Source organism: Odontomachus brunneus, unplaced genomic scaffold (genome assembly GCF_010583005.1).
Source record: "Odontomachus brunneus isolate Ranch 3 - 2012 unplaced genomic scaffold, Obru_v1 Obru_scaffold_001, whole genome shotgun sequence".
Lineage (NCBI taxonomy): Eukaryota > Metazoa > Arthropoda > Insecta > Hymenoptera > Formicidae > Odontomachus > Odontomachus brunneus.
Window position 1 is genome coordinate 5,791,220 of NW_022639451.1, and position 14,416 is coordinate 5,805,635.

General features: G+C 46.3%; 1 protein-coding gene across 3 annotated transcripts in view; it reads right to left on the reverse strand.

The window, feature by feature from the left end:
* Window positions 1-14,416, reverse strand: part of LOC116853874 (neurogenic locus Notch protein) — a 374,683-nt gene that overhangs the window by 20,646 nt on the left and 339,621 nt on the right. The window lies entirely within an intron of this gene.

Below are 14,416 nucleotides of genomic sequence, written 5' to 3' on the forward strand. Positions count from 1 at the left end.
CAGAGAGAGAAAGAGAGAAAGAGAGGCAAGGCTGTCTTTCTTTCATTCTGCCTTTCTTCCACTTGTCGTGAGATAAAGTACCCGCCAATTTCTCACATTAAACAGAATTTCACTTCTTCACGAGGCGGAAACGTGAAGTCTCGCCGATTATCGACGGCACGAGGTATACATCGCATTTACTCACACACGTCCGCCAACGATATCGATAAATAACGACAGTCGGACCTGAACGGTTATCGCGGGACGGCGGTGGGTCGTGGACGGGTCAATCACGACGGGGCTCGCGCGAGAAGACGAAGGTGAGACGCTCGAACACCTGCACTCGGCTGATTTTCGCGATTAACGGTCGCGGGGGAGACGCGCGAGCTACCTGGAGTAAGCAAGTTGCATTCGTGTTGCATTCTCCCGCTCGCCCTTCCTCGTTCCCGTCTTCGCCTTTCTTCTTGCTCGCCGCTGTCCTTCTCGCGTCTCCCGGCTTCGCGATGACGTTAATGCGCGACGACGTAATGACGAGTCGCGCGGGCCGAGGACTCGAATCGCCGGCAGCCTGTGGTAGCCAGCCGGGCTCTGTGTTGTTTAGCGAATCGAATGAAAAAGAGGTCCCATCAGGTCCCTCATCAAGGAAATGAGGGGGACACCGCAAGATCGAAGTCCTTCTGCGTTGCTGTCGTCGCCGCCGCCGCCGCCGCCACCGCTGTCTGGTCTGTTCTCATCTCTCTTTCTCTCTCTATCTCCTCCTCCTCCTCCTCCTTCGTCATCGGCAACTCCACCTTCATCACCTCTATCCAGGTTCCATCTCGTGGAAGGCGAACTTCGCCGGAGAAGAGAAAAAGAGTCACGGCGCGCGGTCGTAATGCGCCGAAATAAATATCGCTGCTTTACAAATTGTCCACGCTTAATTGCGCCGCCAATCGGTCAGTTTAACGAGCCCGATAATTACGCCACGGCCGGTTAACGCGGCTATCATGCTCCCTTTTCCCGCTCTCTTCCTCTTCCACCCTTTCTATCTCGCGCATGCCGGTTTGCTTAATGCAAGGATCCTTAATGCAAAGTCCCATCAGGTGCCAGTGCGTGAGCGAGGAGGAACGGCGTTACGCAAAAATCAGCCGAGCTGCTCCAGACGGTGCTTTCGAGTAAATGAAGCTTAAAGACCGACACTTTGACGTAGATTATCGATTCAGCTGAAGAGCTCTTCGAGAAACTCTTATCTCTGTCTTCAACTTCGATTGATTGACACCGACTCGCGCAGCTTCGAGCCTGGTCCTCTGTTTCAGAGGATTTAAATTTCTCACGAACGACGCAGAAACTTCAATTGCGAATGTGTTTCACCGCGACGAATGTCACGTGAAATTTCTATACGATTCTCGGCACTTCGGTTCGCGCGAATAAACTCCTTGACGCTAAATCGGCGTCCACCGCCGACCTAGGCGAGACAGCATTGCCGATTGATATCTCCAAGTCATTAGTCTCATTAGTATTTTTCTCACTCGCTTCGCGACGCGATCGAAGCCGCTATTAAATTTACATTACGCCTCCTACGTGCCGCCTGTGCGGTCCGTAAGAAAGGATAATCCCACGCGGAGGTCGTAATACGGACGCGCAAATATCATCACATCTTCTCTCCGCGTCCTTCTCTCGGGTCAATACTTTTCAACGAGAAAAAAGGAAGAAACAATCGCGGACGATCATCTGCGTCTCGGGCCGAAAGCGTGATTAATTTTAAATTCGCACTGATAAATCGCCGCAGTCCGCGCGCCGTTCATCAATCATCGATCGCGGGTGATTGACGAGCGACGATGACGAGTTCAGAGATTGCTCGGAAACTCCGCGAGTTCCTCGCGAGGTCTTCGCGATGTGAGTCGACACCTCTTCCGCCAGATCGAAGCCGTTCCGGGGTCGATTACCGTTGAATAATAATCGATTACGGCACCGATCTGCCGCAAAAAGTGCTCGATTAGCGCATCGTTGTTCCCCCATGAGAGAGAGAGGGAGGGAGGGACGGTGAGAGAGAGAGAAAGAGTCAGAGAGAGAGCAAGAGCACGATCTGCCGTAGCCGTCGTGCGCGTCGAGTTAACTGTAAAATCCAGGTTTAAAATCGTCTGCTACTACGACGACGACGACTACTCGTCCGCGACCAAGCAACCGGCAGAAATCGCGCGCAGGAAATCGACGCGATGCTGCAGCGGGTGCTAACGGTAGAGGAAATTCCTAATCGCGCGGCCATTTAGTCTCTCTCTCTCTCTCTCTCTCTCTCTCTCTCTCTCTCTCTCTCTCTCTCTCTCTCTTTCCGCGAGAACGCCGAATGATCGATTCGAGAACTTTGGATTCCGCGTCCGCGAGAAAGCTCCGCGTACCGCATTGCTGCTGCCGCTGCTGCATTCTTGGTCGCCGCAAAAATGCCACGCATCGGCGCGTGGAAGAGTAATGCCGCGTGTACGCCGGCGGCGTGCGTGTCCAGTATGATGTATTGCGCTTTCCATTTTTTGAAAGCACGCCTGAGGGAGCGCTTGTCTGTCTAATGCGGCGGTTATATCGAAATTTGTACGGTATACTGTTGGGAGGGGGATTTATTCGCGGCTGCAAACGCGCGATAATACACCCGCACGCCGAGTCTCCCCATTAAAAGCTCGTTCCTTCGACAAGGTGATCGCGCGGTTTTCACGTCGAAATCGCGCAAACGAGCCGCGTGTATCTCGGACGCCACTCCGTTCCCCGCGATTCTCCAGTTTCGTTTCGGGCACGAGGAAAGAATCTACACACACACAGAAGATTCTTCTGAGATTTCGTTCTTACAGAACGAAACACCTGCGTCAAAGGATCTCTATAAAAGAAGATATTATTCTTCACATTTTTATCAATATATCGTAGATGAATTAATGTCATTAACATGATAGAATTACCAACAATTGGTGGTCTATTTCTTCCAGAGCGGTGAAATGACAGATTTTTGAAAAAAGTACGCAAGGGAGAAAATGTTTATTTATTCTCCTTGGCTGTATTTAATTAAAGCTACAAAATGCACCAATTCGAGCAATTTTTAGGAGAAATTATAAACCTATTTTAATTGCCTTGCTAGCTTCATTAGCGTTAAGTAAGGTTAGTAAGTATTTAATTTTAGTTAGTAAGTAATTAAGTAGCGTTGCACATATTGTAGCAACAATATAACGTGAGATTATGTCATAAGAAGTCGTGCGAGTGTTTTTCCTCTTTATGCATGCAAAACCTGTGCGTGTCGTGAGACAAACTCGAAATTCTTCTGAACGACGCGTCCAAGTAATTTTTCCGCGGGTCTCGCTGGAAACGCGGTTTCAGATCTCGGGAAGGATACATCAACGGCGGACCATCTCTCTTTTTCTCTTTCTGAGCGACTCTCGCATGTATTTTCCTGTCTAACTGTAAATCCCTCCTGAGAGAGAAAGAGGGCGAGGCACTTCTTCGGCTCCAAGAGGATGATTCGCCTCGGAAGAGATAAAAAATCCGGAAACCCAATGCGCTCGTAAACCCGAATGCGTTTCTCTACTCCGAGGCGGAGCGCTGGAATCTTCTCTCCCCGTGGATTCCAGCTCCGCGGCGCCTCGCCGCGATGCATCGCGATGCATCGCGGCGCATCACGGCGATATTAACGGAGGAGCGAGCCCGCGAGCGCCGCGGTTAGATGAGAATCATTCGTTTTGTTATTTGTCTGGAAACGAACGGCCGGCTGACGAGTTTTACACATCGCGCGCTCATAAATCGACGCTCGCGTTTGCCAACCGCGTGATCACAAGTCGACAAGTCGAAGAACCGAGTCCGACACGGAAATGTCCCTTCCCCGCAATTTCTCTCTTCTAAATGAAGGGAACGAAGTGTTGAGATAAAGTTCCAATTAAATACTAAGCCAAAGTTGACATTGCGTCGAAGGTGACAAATGACAAGTTGGGCGTTAAGTTAAAGTCAAGTTAACGTCAAATTAAAATTAAGTCATATTAATTCTTTATGTGACGTGCCTGGAGAAGTTTCGTGATAAGATATCAAATTCCTTTTTCAGTTTACTTACGTCCTAAACTGTTGTACTTTCTTTCTGTTCACTTATAGCAAATACAAGTGAAAATTACAGTCACTTCGTATTCTATTTTCTAAGATTCCTCAAAGAAAAGAAATCTGGATATATACTTATAAAAAAAACATCGTCCTGGGAGAATGGCGCAGTCATTTTAAATCATTGAGACAGTTAAATTTTAATTTAAACGTTCAACTACCCAGAGACGTTCCGAAGTAACTTCGATATCGTCTCCTATAAAATTTTGAGTCACCTCGATAACTCTTTGAGAGAGACACAAAGCCGCTTGGTGACACCGCGACAATCGTGCAATCGCCGACGCGTGCAATCACCCGAAAGCATCTCGCGACGAGTCCTCCGCGGACGGACGTCGTTTTTGCGAGCTTCAATGTGCGAGACGAGAGCCTCCCCTTGTCTCTTCCGAGCGCGATAAGCGATCGAACGAATCTGAGGAGGAGTGCTGATCAATAGCCTGAAGACAGGGGTCGACGGCGCTTCCTGAAAGTCTGAATAAGGCGATCAGCCGGCCCGTCGTGGTGGACATCGGCAGAGGTAAGGCAAGGTAGTTGTCGACCACCTCGCCGTCGACGACGTACGCTATTCTCAAGGCGGCTGTTTCGCCTCCATGACAACGACAACGACGACAACGACGACAGTGACTTCCCCGAGCCGCGCTCTTTTTCGCCGCGATTCGATTAATCGATCGTAATTGACCGGCTTGAGAGAACTAACGAACGACCGTATTAAATCGTATCAAACCGGCGTGGCTGTGAACGAGAGATCGAGCTGTTGTTTTTAACCAGCCGCTGACCGGCGATCGCGTCTTGCTGATCACTGGATCCCATTGCAATTGTCGAGTTTCATTCGCGAGACTACTCGGCGATTTGTGAATGAAATGACGCGATCAATCTCGCCTTTCGAAAACGAGCGCGTCACTGTGACACGTTTATGAATGACTGCCTGCTTTAAATGCTCCTATCTTTACAAAATTCTTACGTGTAGTTAGGAAAATCGACTAATAAATCGCTTTCACTTGCATTGGGAGAACAAGGATAGTCGATTTGACTAAAATTATAGCTATTTTTTATCCCAATCAGACTTTTTGTGATAAAGTGGTAGCAATAACATGCATGTAAGATTATTATTACTAATAATAATAATAATTATTATTATTATTATAGTGAAATTTAATTAAAAAATTATTTTTTGATCATAATTTATGGTAATTATACTTCTTTATGTGATCATAGTCACGAATATGAAATTTTTTCTCAGGTCGGAGAAGCCGTTGAAGTGCGCGGCGCTAATAATAAGGACATTATTCTCTTTACCGTCGATTAACGCCGATGATATATGGAACACGTACCCGCGTTGAAATTCGATTGCACGCGGTACAGGGACGCTCGAGGCGCTGACTCGTTTCAAAAGGTCCGCGCGGCTGGCCGAGGAAATCGCTCGAGCGTCTTCCACCTCGCGCTAAGAAGGGAAGGGAAATTTCGAGCGAGGGGACGACATTCGTTGTGGTGGAAGATGCCTCTCGCGAGCTCGCGTGCTATGACGGAGGATTATGCAAATCGCGGATTCTTCCTCTCCTGCACGCCACTCAAGACACGGAGACTAATTGCAGCGCGCATCTGTCCGTGCCGGAGAACGTTTCCCCTCTGGCTTGTCAGCGGGCTTCCAAGCAGCGAGGGCTGGACCCGCGTCGCGAAACTTCCTACGCTCGCAAAACGAAAGGGGACGAGACGAAATGAAACGAAATGCAATGCAAAGCAAGGCAAGCCAAGGCAATGCAAGGTAAGGCAAGGCAACGCAACGCAACGAGACGAGACGCGACCTCGTGAATACGAGATGAGCTGCCCACGTGGCCTGTCAACCGCGAATTCGTCTTCGTTTCCGCGGAGTTTATGCTAACGACTAACGTATCGGTAATGACGCGGAAAGCCACGGTACAGAGCCGAGGTAAAGCTTGTGCCTCGCGCCTCTCTTTCTTCGGCTCGATTTGAAATGAATTCAGCAAGTCCGTCGCGCGTCGTACGTGCCCCGTGACGTGACGACTTGACACGTGGAGGACGGACTTTTCACTGCACCGAGTGTAATAGAACGTTTGCGAGGAACCGGCGGAAAAACTCGTCGGAGTGTCACGCAGTGCCGCATTAATGGAGGTGCGAGCCTCGCGAAGCGGCTTTAACGGTCGGAACTTCGTGACACGTGAGAAGAAATCCGGGACGTCACTTGTACGCTGAAAAATTCCACAAACGCCAAATAAACCGATCGTCACTCGCTCGCTCGAAGAACCGGGAAGTCCCGGGAGATTGGCACGTCGAATCGCGAACGCCAATTAGCCGAGCAGTAGAGCAGAAACGGCCGAGTTACGATTTCGCGAAGCGAGCTCTCGTAAAAATCGTCGGGCTCCGGATTGTTCGCGCGCCACGATTCGCCGTGATCCGATTGGATTATGCAGATTCGCGCTGGAATTTTTCGCGGACGTGCTAATTGCCGCGGCATAGCCGGGCGCGCACACTGCGTAATGCTCTCTCGAGCTCTTTAACAGGATCTTCTCCGCGATTAAGAGTTCTCTCTCTTTCTTCTCCAATCCTCCGCGATCGAGTCTCAGTTTTACGATTACCAGCCGGCCTCGTCTGTTCCTTCACGCTTGGGATACGCGCGAATCGAACTAATCGCACAGTCAGCCTTTACGACCACGGTCGATGAGCCTGTCGAGTGTAACTTCGATAGTCGTGTTTCTACACTGAGAGAAAAATGTATGATATTTGGAACTATAATGGCATAGTAAAAATATTATAGTTAGGAATATTATAATTTTTATAGTAAATGTTACTATAATATTTGTAATATTTACAATATAAGTATAATATTTACAATATAACTGACCCGTGTAAAATTTTTACCAAGAATTATAATTATTTGAAATAAAAAATATACGGTAAGGTGACAAATATTGAATGGTAAGAGAAATTAACTATTTTATATAGTCAATACAATTGGAATATTTGGCAAATATAGATACATGTAACTATATTCCCAAAAGGTGCTTTACCATATATATATAGAGTAATAAGATGGTGACTATAAATCTGAGTTCATTCTACTATATCTTCATGTTTAGATAAACTATAAATATATGTTTGAGGCCAAAACGAACTATAAAATATAGTGAGATTATAGTTATTCCAACTATTTTTTTCTCTCAGTGTATAGTCGGGTTGATGCGAAAAGGCGACTTGCCGTATTTATCGAAGAGTGGGGCGGGCTACTATCTGCTCTTTCAAATCGACAAATTTTGTTGAATAGACAGCATAAACAACACTTCTTTAGCATTTTTTTAAACAAGCAACAAGATGCTTCTATTGCTTCTTCTGGGCGTAAATCAGCGCATTTCAACAGGTAAAAATGTAAGGGAAGAATTTATGCACCAGACTGACAATTCTCGCGAATTATTGGTTCGCACGGGGATGAATCTCAACTGTGCACTGAGAGAAAAAAATAGTTGGAATAACTATAATCTCAGTATATTTTATAGTTCGTTGGCCTCAAACATATATTTATAGTTCATCCAAAAACGAAGATATAGCAGAATGAACACACATTTATAGTCACCATTTTATTATATTACTCTATGTGTATAGTAAGGCATGCTTTGAGAATATAGTTATACGTACCCATATTTCCCAAATATTCCAATTGTATTGATTATATAAAATAGTTAATTTCTCTTACCATTTAATATTTGCTATCTTACTATGTTTTTTATTTTAAATAATTATAATTCTTGGTAAAAGTTTTACATGAGTCAGTTATACTATGCTTATATTGTAAATATTACAAACATTATGGTGACATTTACTATAAAAAAGATATTCCTAACTATAATCTTTTTACTATGCCATTATAGTCCCAAATATCATACATTTTTCTCTCAGTGTGCGCTTGAGGTCGAAAATTTCGCTGTTCAATTAGCTACAACAAACATTTCTTTTTTTTCCACAAGAAATTTATACGCGACATTAGAGGCGGGCGGTTTTGATTTAAAATAAAGCTTGTTTATGGAACATGAATCTAAAGCGTCACAACGACACGACGCGCACCGTCCACGTGGAGACCCGGCCGGCAACGACGACTTGCGCGTCTCGCGCGCGGAATATCGCGTGCGTGCGTGCGTAATATTCATTAAAATGTGGCGTCTCTCGCGGCGGGAAGCCGATGATGGACCGGCTACCAAGGCTACCTACGAAGAAGGGGCCAGCGCGACGCGGAAGGTAGCGTGCGCCTTTCTCCGCGGAGTCAAACGGCCCGGAGAGGTGGAGGAGGAGAAAGATGAAGAGGAAGAGGACGAGGAGACGGTCTCGGGGAGATGAAAAAGGCACCTCGGTACGCCCGCGCGAGTTACAAAATAGCGGACGAGTTAATTCTACAAGTTTTACGATATCTTTTCACTGAGAGAAAAAAATAGTTGGAATAACTATAATCTCACTATATTTTATAGTTCGTTTTGGCCTCAAACATATATTTATAGTTCATCTAAATACGAAGATATAGCAGAATGAACACACATTTACAGTCACCATCTTATTACTCTATGTGTATAGTAAAGCACGCTTTGGGAATATAGTTACATGTACTCATATTTTTCAAATATTCCAATTGTATTGACTATATAAAATAGTTAATTTCTCTTACCATTTAATATTTGTTACCTTACTATGTTTTTTATTTCAAATAATTATAATTCTTGGTAAAAGTTTTACATGAGTCAGTTATACTATGCTTATATTGTAAATATTACAAACATTATGGTGACATTTACTATAAAAAAGATATTCCTAACTATAATCTTTTTACTATGCCATTATAGTTCCAAATATCATACATTTTTCTCTCAGTGTTAGTCCGATTAAAAAGTCATCTCCGACGGGATGTCGTAAAAAAATGTCTAGAGTAAAAATCCTGGAGCGCCGACTGAACAGAATGAGGAGAACAAGCGAATGAAGTGCTGCTACGCGGAGAGAATATTGTAGTTTCTTTCCTTATAAATTCTTTTGCAACTTTACTGTTTTTAGTAGTTCAGCAATAGACTGTCAGCAAGAAAGTCTGTCTTACTAAGGAACAGAGTAAATTTCGCTGGAAATACAGCAGATTTCGCTAGAAGCATAGCAAGCGTTTTAATGGTACATTTCAGTTTCTAAAATGTAAGTAGCACATGCGAAGCGAAAGATGTGAATTACTGCAGAATGTCTACTTCTCAATATGCTATGTGTAGCACCCTTTGCTATAAAATTCCTTCCGTGCGCAAATGTATAGCTCTCCAAATCACGCGAGGAATACATATTCCGAATATTTGCACCAATTGTACGCGTATCCCTGAAATGGGATGGTGAAAAGGTGGTCGCGTCCGTACTTCACCGGGTTCACGCCACGGGTCAGCTTCGTACGTGTCCGCGAGTGACTTCAGTCATAGAGATGGCGTATCGGGATCTCTCAAGGGGAACCCCGTAGAAAAACTCCTCACCGTAGGTGCTGTGACCTGGGTGTGGCGCGCTGCACGCCCGACGTGTGGAGACAGGGCCGGCTCTAGGTAAATGCGAAGCGAGTGAGTGAGCGAGCGAGCGGGCGAGCGTTTAGATCAGCGCATTGCCACGCTTTTTCTCACGGGTACCGTTTCCTCTCGTCATGATTAAGCAAGTATCACCCGCGGAGATAGTTTTATTTCATCACCCGCGACTTGTCTCGGCAATATCTTTCTCCATTGCTCAGGCGGAAAAGGATACCAGTCTCAACGTAGGTCAAGAGACAGAGACAAAGAGACAGAAAGAAATAAAAAGAAAAAAAGAAAGAGAGAGAGAGGAGGGAGGGGGAGAGAGAGAGAGAGAGAGAGAGAGAGAATTCGTCGATTGTCGGAGACAGCTGAACGTTAAAAATGCATCTGATTGAGGGAAATAAGGAGTTTGTAGCGTTTGCGTTTCGTGTCCGGGTCGCGCGCACGGAGAACACACACGCACACAACGCTCTGGTGTGCTCGCGCTATGGGAAATATGGATAAGCTTTACGTAATCGGAGCGTACCCCCGCATCCCGTTTTCATCTCGACCTGCGGCTGGGAATCAAGAGCGAGAAATCTCGACGGCCGCGATTCCATTAAGTTTCTGTCACTCGCGCTGCTGACCTTACCACATTCATTGTCTCGTTATTAAGTACTATTATTAAGTAGCGCGAGTTAATAGCGTAACTGTGTCATTATTACACTTAGAATCCTCACATTTGCGATCTAACAGTGAGTAAGCTGAGCGAGTTTCGCGTTCTAACGCATGTTGGATTAAAAATTGTAGGAGAGTAGGAAGAAAATAGAGCGAAAGCGCGAGGTTGCTGGGCCGAGAATCGAAAACCTGGGACCCCATTCTGGACACACGTCGAACGCTAAATGTGCCTGTCTGATTCTCAAGCTGAAACAACGTTACACGTGACGTCTCATATCAGAAAAGCGGAACGTGGAATTAAAAGGACATATGTTTGATATTCGCAACGCGTCCAGAACGCAAGGCTTCTTGAAATCTTTCGTTTGCTGGGCGACTATTTATCAAACTAAGCTACTCCTCTCCTCTCTTATTAATGATTTCAAGATGATAATTCCTTCATAATTCAATTGTTTGCGTTACATTCGTTAGAACAAAAGTCCACGTTAGATGTGTGGTGTGTCAAACGTTCTGCAGTTTCTCTCTCTCTTTCTTTCTCTCTTTCGAGAGATTCTTCGTACCACAGAATTTATCTGGCGATCGCTCCTCCTTACGCGAGACGTGTTCAGATAAGACTCTCGATTTCCCGCTGGAATCGAACGATTGTGGCATCGGCGGCGATCCACGACGCGTACACGTATCCACGTCCCGCTATCTAACGTGGCGCTACACGTTCCTCCTCTCCGTAGACGGAGGTTTCGCAGCTGATTTATCGCCTCGACTTCTTGGTAATTGTTTGGGGCGTGGCGGGCGCAGGCCGTGTGTTACCGGCATTACGGCAATCTCCCACGCGTGAATGCCGGAGGACTTATCGATATATATCTCCCAGGGTTTCGTCGTCGTCATCGTCGTCGTCGTCGTAGGAAACCGCGCAACCGCGCGCCGCGACCGAGAGAGAATCCCGATGTGTGTGAGTGTCGGGGCTACGATTCCGTTAAATTACAAACCTTTCGCACCGCCGCCGTCGTCGCCGCCTGCCGCGGAAAGTTCACCAAAGGGAGAGATGGAGCGCGCCACTGGTAATTTTCTTAATACGCACACAGAATTTTGAGAGAGATCAATCCGAGAGATGTTGCGTTTAATTACAATGATTTGCGCGCGCTAATATCCGTCGGATCGTTGGGAAATTGTAATTACACGTATGATTTATTTCGCGGCAAAAGAGTGCAGCGGCTGAAAGTCTAATACAAGCTCGGTGTACAAAATCGATTGCGACATCGGTGCTGGCTTATTGCGACACAGTCGCAGCCACAGCGTGTTAAACCGAGTTATGCTAACAGTACGCGGGGAAGAAACCAGTTCGCGTGGCATGACGCTGAACTCATGCTGATATCGCGCGCCTCCGAGTATTCTTTATAAACTCCGCGGAGAGAGCGAATGAATGAGCGAGCGAGCGCGATGGCGAGCAACGGCGGTCTATTTACGAGTCTGCGGTTGGCCAGGTAAACTTTAACGCGAGGCGAAGGTTTCCACGGTGATGCTTAACATTTCGATCTCCGAGCCCGGCGTCGTGCCGATTCACACATGGAGGAGAGCGCCCAGGTAGTGGGTAAAGAGGGCATATCCCAGTTATGCGCTACGGATTATAACGCGGGTTGCGTGTTGCGTCCGCTATATATGGTGCGGCCTTTCCAACGGTTACGTCGCGAAATGTTTCGGTGAAGAGGAGAAGGAGGAGGAGGTCGGGAGATGCCAATGCCATGGCATCCGCCATTGAGTCGCAATCGCAATGCAGCACCGCGTTCTGCGGGAGAAGGCAGCTGCAGAAATGAGATGGATGAAGCGCACCCGAGGAGTCCCACGCGGGATTCGCCCGCTTTAGCCTAAAGGAGAATGGACAGCTCTAACTACGACCCAACACTCATCTCCTGATCTGACCTACATTCTGTATTATATAAAACTTGTTGTGTTTTATGCACTTTCTTTCTTCGTATTTCTGATAGAGCAGAGTTTCTAATAGAATGTCTTGTTTCATTTCCTATAATTTTCTGCTTCTGTTCATTAAGGCAAAAGTATCAATGCCTGGACGATAATGACGCTGGTGTCTAACTCTGGATATTCTTATTGTTTTGGGGTACTTAAATAGAAATATTTAAACTCTCAACGTAGAGTATATATTCAATATATGAATATCTACTTGAAAGTTTAAATATTCATATTTAAAAGCCAAAACAATAAGAATGTCCAGAGTCAGGTGGTATCAGCGTTATTAGTATCCAAGTATTGGTACTTTTGCGTTATATTAGGTGGTAAACTTAGTTCCTGCGGTTTAATTCGTGTGGTACCCATTTTCCCTCCTTTTGAATTTTTCCCATTGCATGTAGACGTTTGGAAACAGCCATCGGAGTAACATTTAATGCTGCAGACAATTCTTGGAGCGTTTGAGTAGAGTTTTCGTCCAATAATGCCTGCAAATCGGTGTCTTCAAACTTTTTCGGTTGGCCTGAGCGTTCTTTATCATTGACATCAAAATCACCACTCTTAAATCGCTGAAACCATACTTGGCATGTTCTTTCCGATGGAGCATAATTGCCATAAGCTTCGAAAAGCAATTTATGAGCTGCAGCTGCAGTTTTTTTCAAGTCAAAGTAATGAAGCAGCACATGTCAAAAAAACAACTTATCACATTTAATCAAAAGAAAAAATAGCACTGCTCGCTTAAATGAATCTCTTCGCACTGAATTTTATTGACAAATGTCTAACCTTTAAAATGCAGCCAGTTTCAGATGTCAAAATAAATTACACCTACAACTAACGTCATCTAACTGTGAGGAATTAAGTTTACCACCTAATATATATTTCCTATTTTTCTGCCTTTCTACTTCCTACTTTTCATCTTTTATGCAAAGTATTTTCTTCCGTTTTTCCGTAGAAGGAGCCGAAGGACCTCCGCACCTGCCTCGTTTGCAATTTTGCGCGCGCGTTCGAAGGCTTCATTCCGCGGAGGAATGTTGCGCGTCTCAAGTATCGCGAACGGGTAATAAGAATATTACTTGCGCGCTCGCCAAGCTGGAAAACGCGGGCGATTTTCGCCGGAAGTTGCAAAACCTCTCCTTACAGTTACGACCAATATCCGGCGGCGGCGCGTAAAAGTAGTGATTGCACTGTGCGTCCGCGGACGAGGAAAGTTAGGGACTCACTCACTCACCGGCGTTAACAGTCTTCCGACAACGGAAGTGAACGGACAACCGATTTTTCCTCCCGTCCGGTCGGTAAGGCTCCGTTATATGAAACGACGACGCTGCTTGTTGCAGCGCGCGATCGCAGCCGCGACCGAGGCGGCACAGCTATTCGCTCGGCTTGTAATCGGTTTGTAATAAGTTTCCGTTGTTACGAAATAATACCGCGTTATTAAGCGCTCACGCAACACGCGTCGTATCCTGCACGGCCGCGGATCGATAAATCACTCTCCTTCTCGTGACGGGAAAACATTCTCCTGGTTTTACGCGGCGTCGCGGAATTAAGGGAGCTCTTGGAGCTAACGCATATCCCCCAATCGTACGTAAAAAATAAAAAAAAAAAAATGAACAAACATATCAATTTTAATAAATAACGGAAAGGGGAGAAACTCGGATCGCAGAAGCGCGTTGCAAACGTACAAGTGTCGCAAATTGCGCGACTGGCAGTCTAAACGAGACATGCACGAGCAAGAGTGTCAAGAGCGTGCTTTCGACTCGGTGAAGTCGCGCGTGATCCTCACACGTTGGACTTTCCCCGCGGAACGTGACACTACACGCGGAAAATGCAGTTCCTCCATAGGTAGAGAAAGAAACGGCGGCGGTTGCTGTCGCTTTGGTCGCCGCTAAAGCCGTGACATTTCGAAATCCCGATTAGCTCGGAATTAAAGGCGACGAGAGATGCGGCGCACGTGCAGATGCAGCCTCAACGCGGAGGGTTCCCCCTACGCTCTTGTGGAATCGGCTGAACGAGTGAACGAGTGAGTCAGTGAACGAACTTCGGCTCTCGCAAGTGGAGCAAGCGTGTAGCCGCGTTGGGCTCGGGATGCAAATGCGCTCTCCGGGCTGATCTAGCGCTGCTGAGATATCTGAGAACGAGTCGTTTCTCTTCGTTGTTGGGGAAGAAAAAGAGAGAGAGAGAGAGAGAAAGAGAAAGAGAGAGGGAGGGGG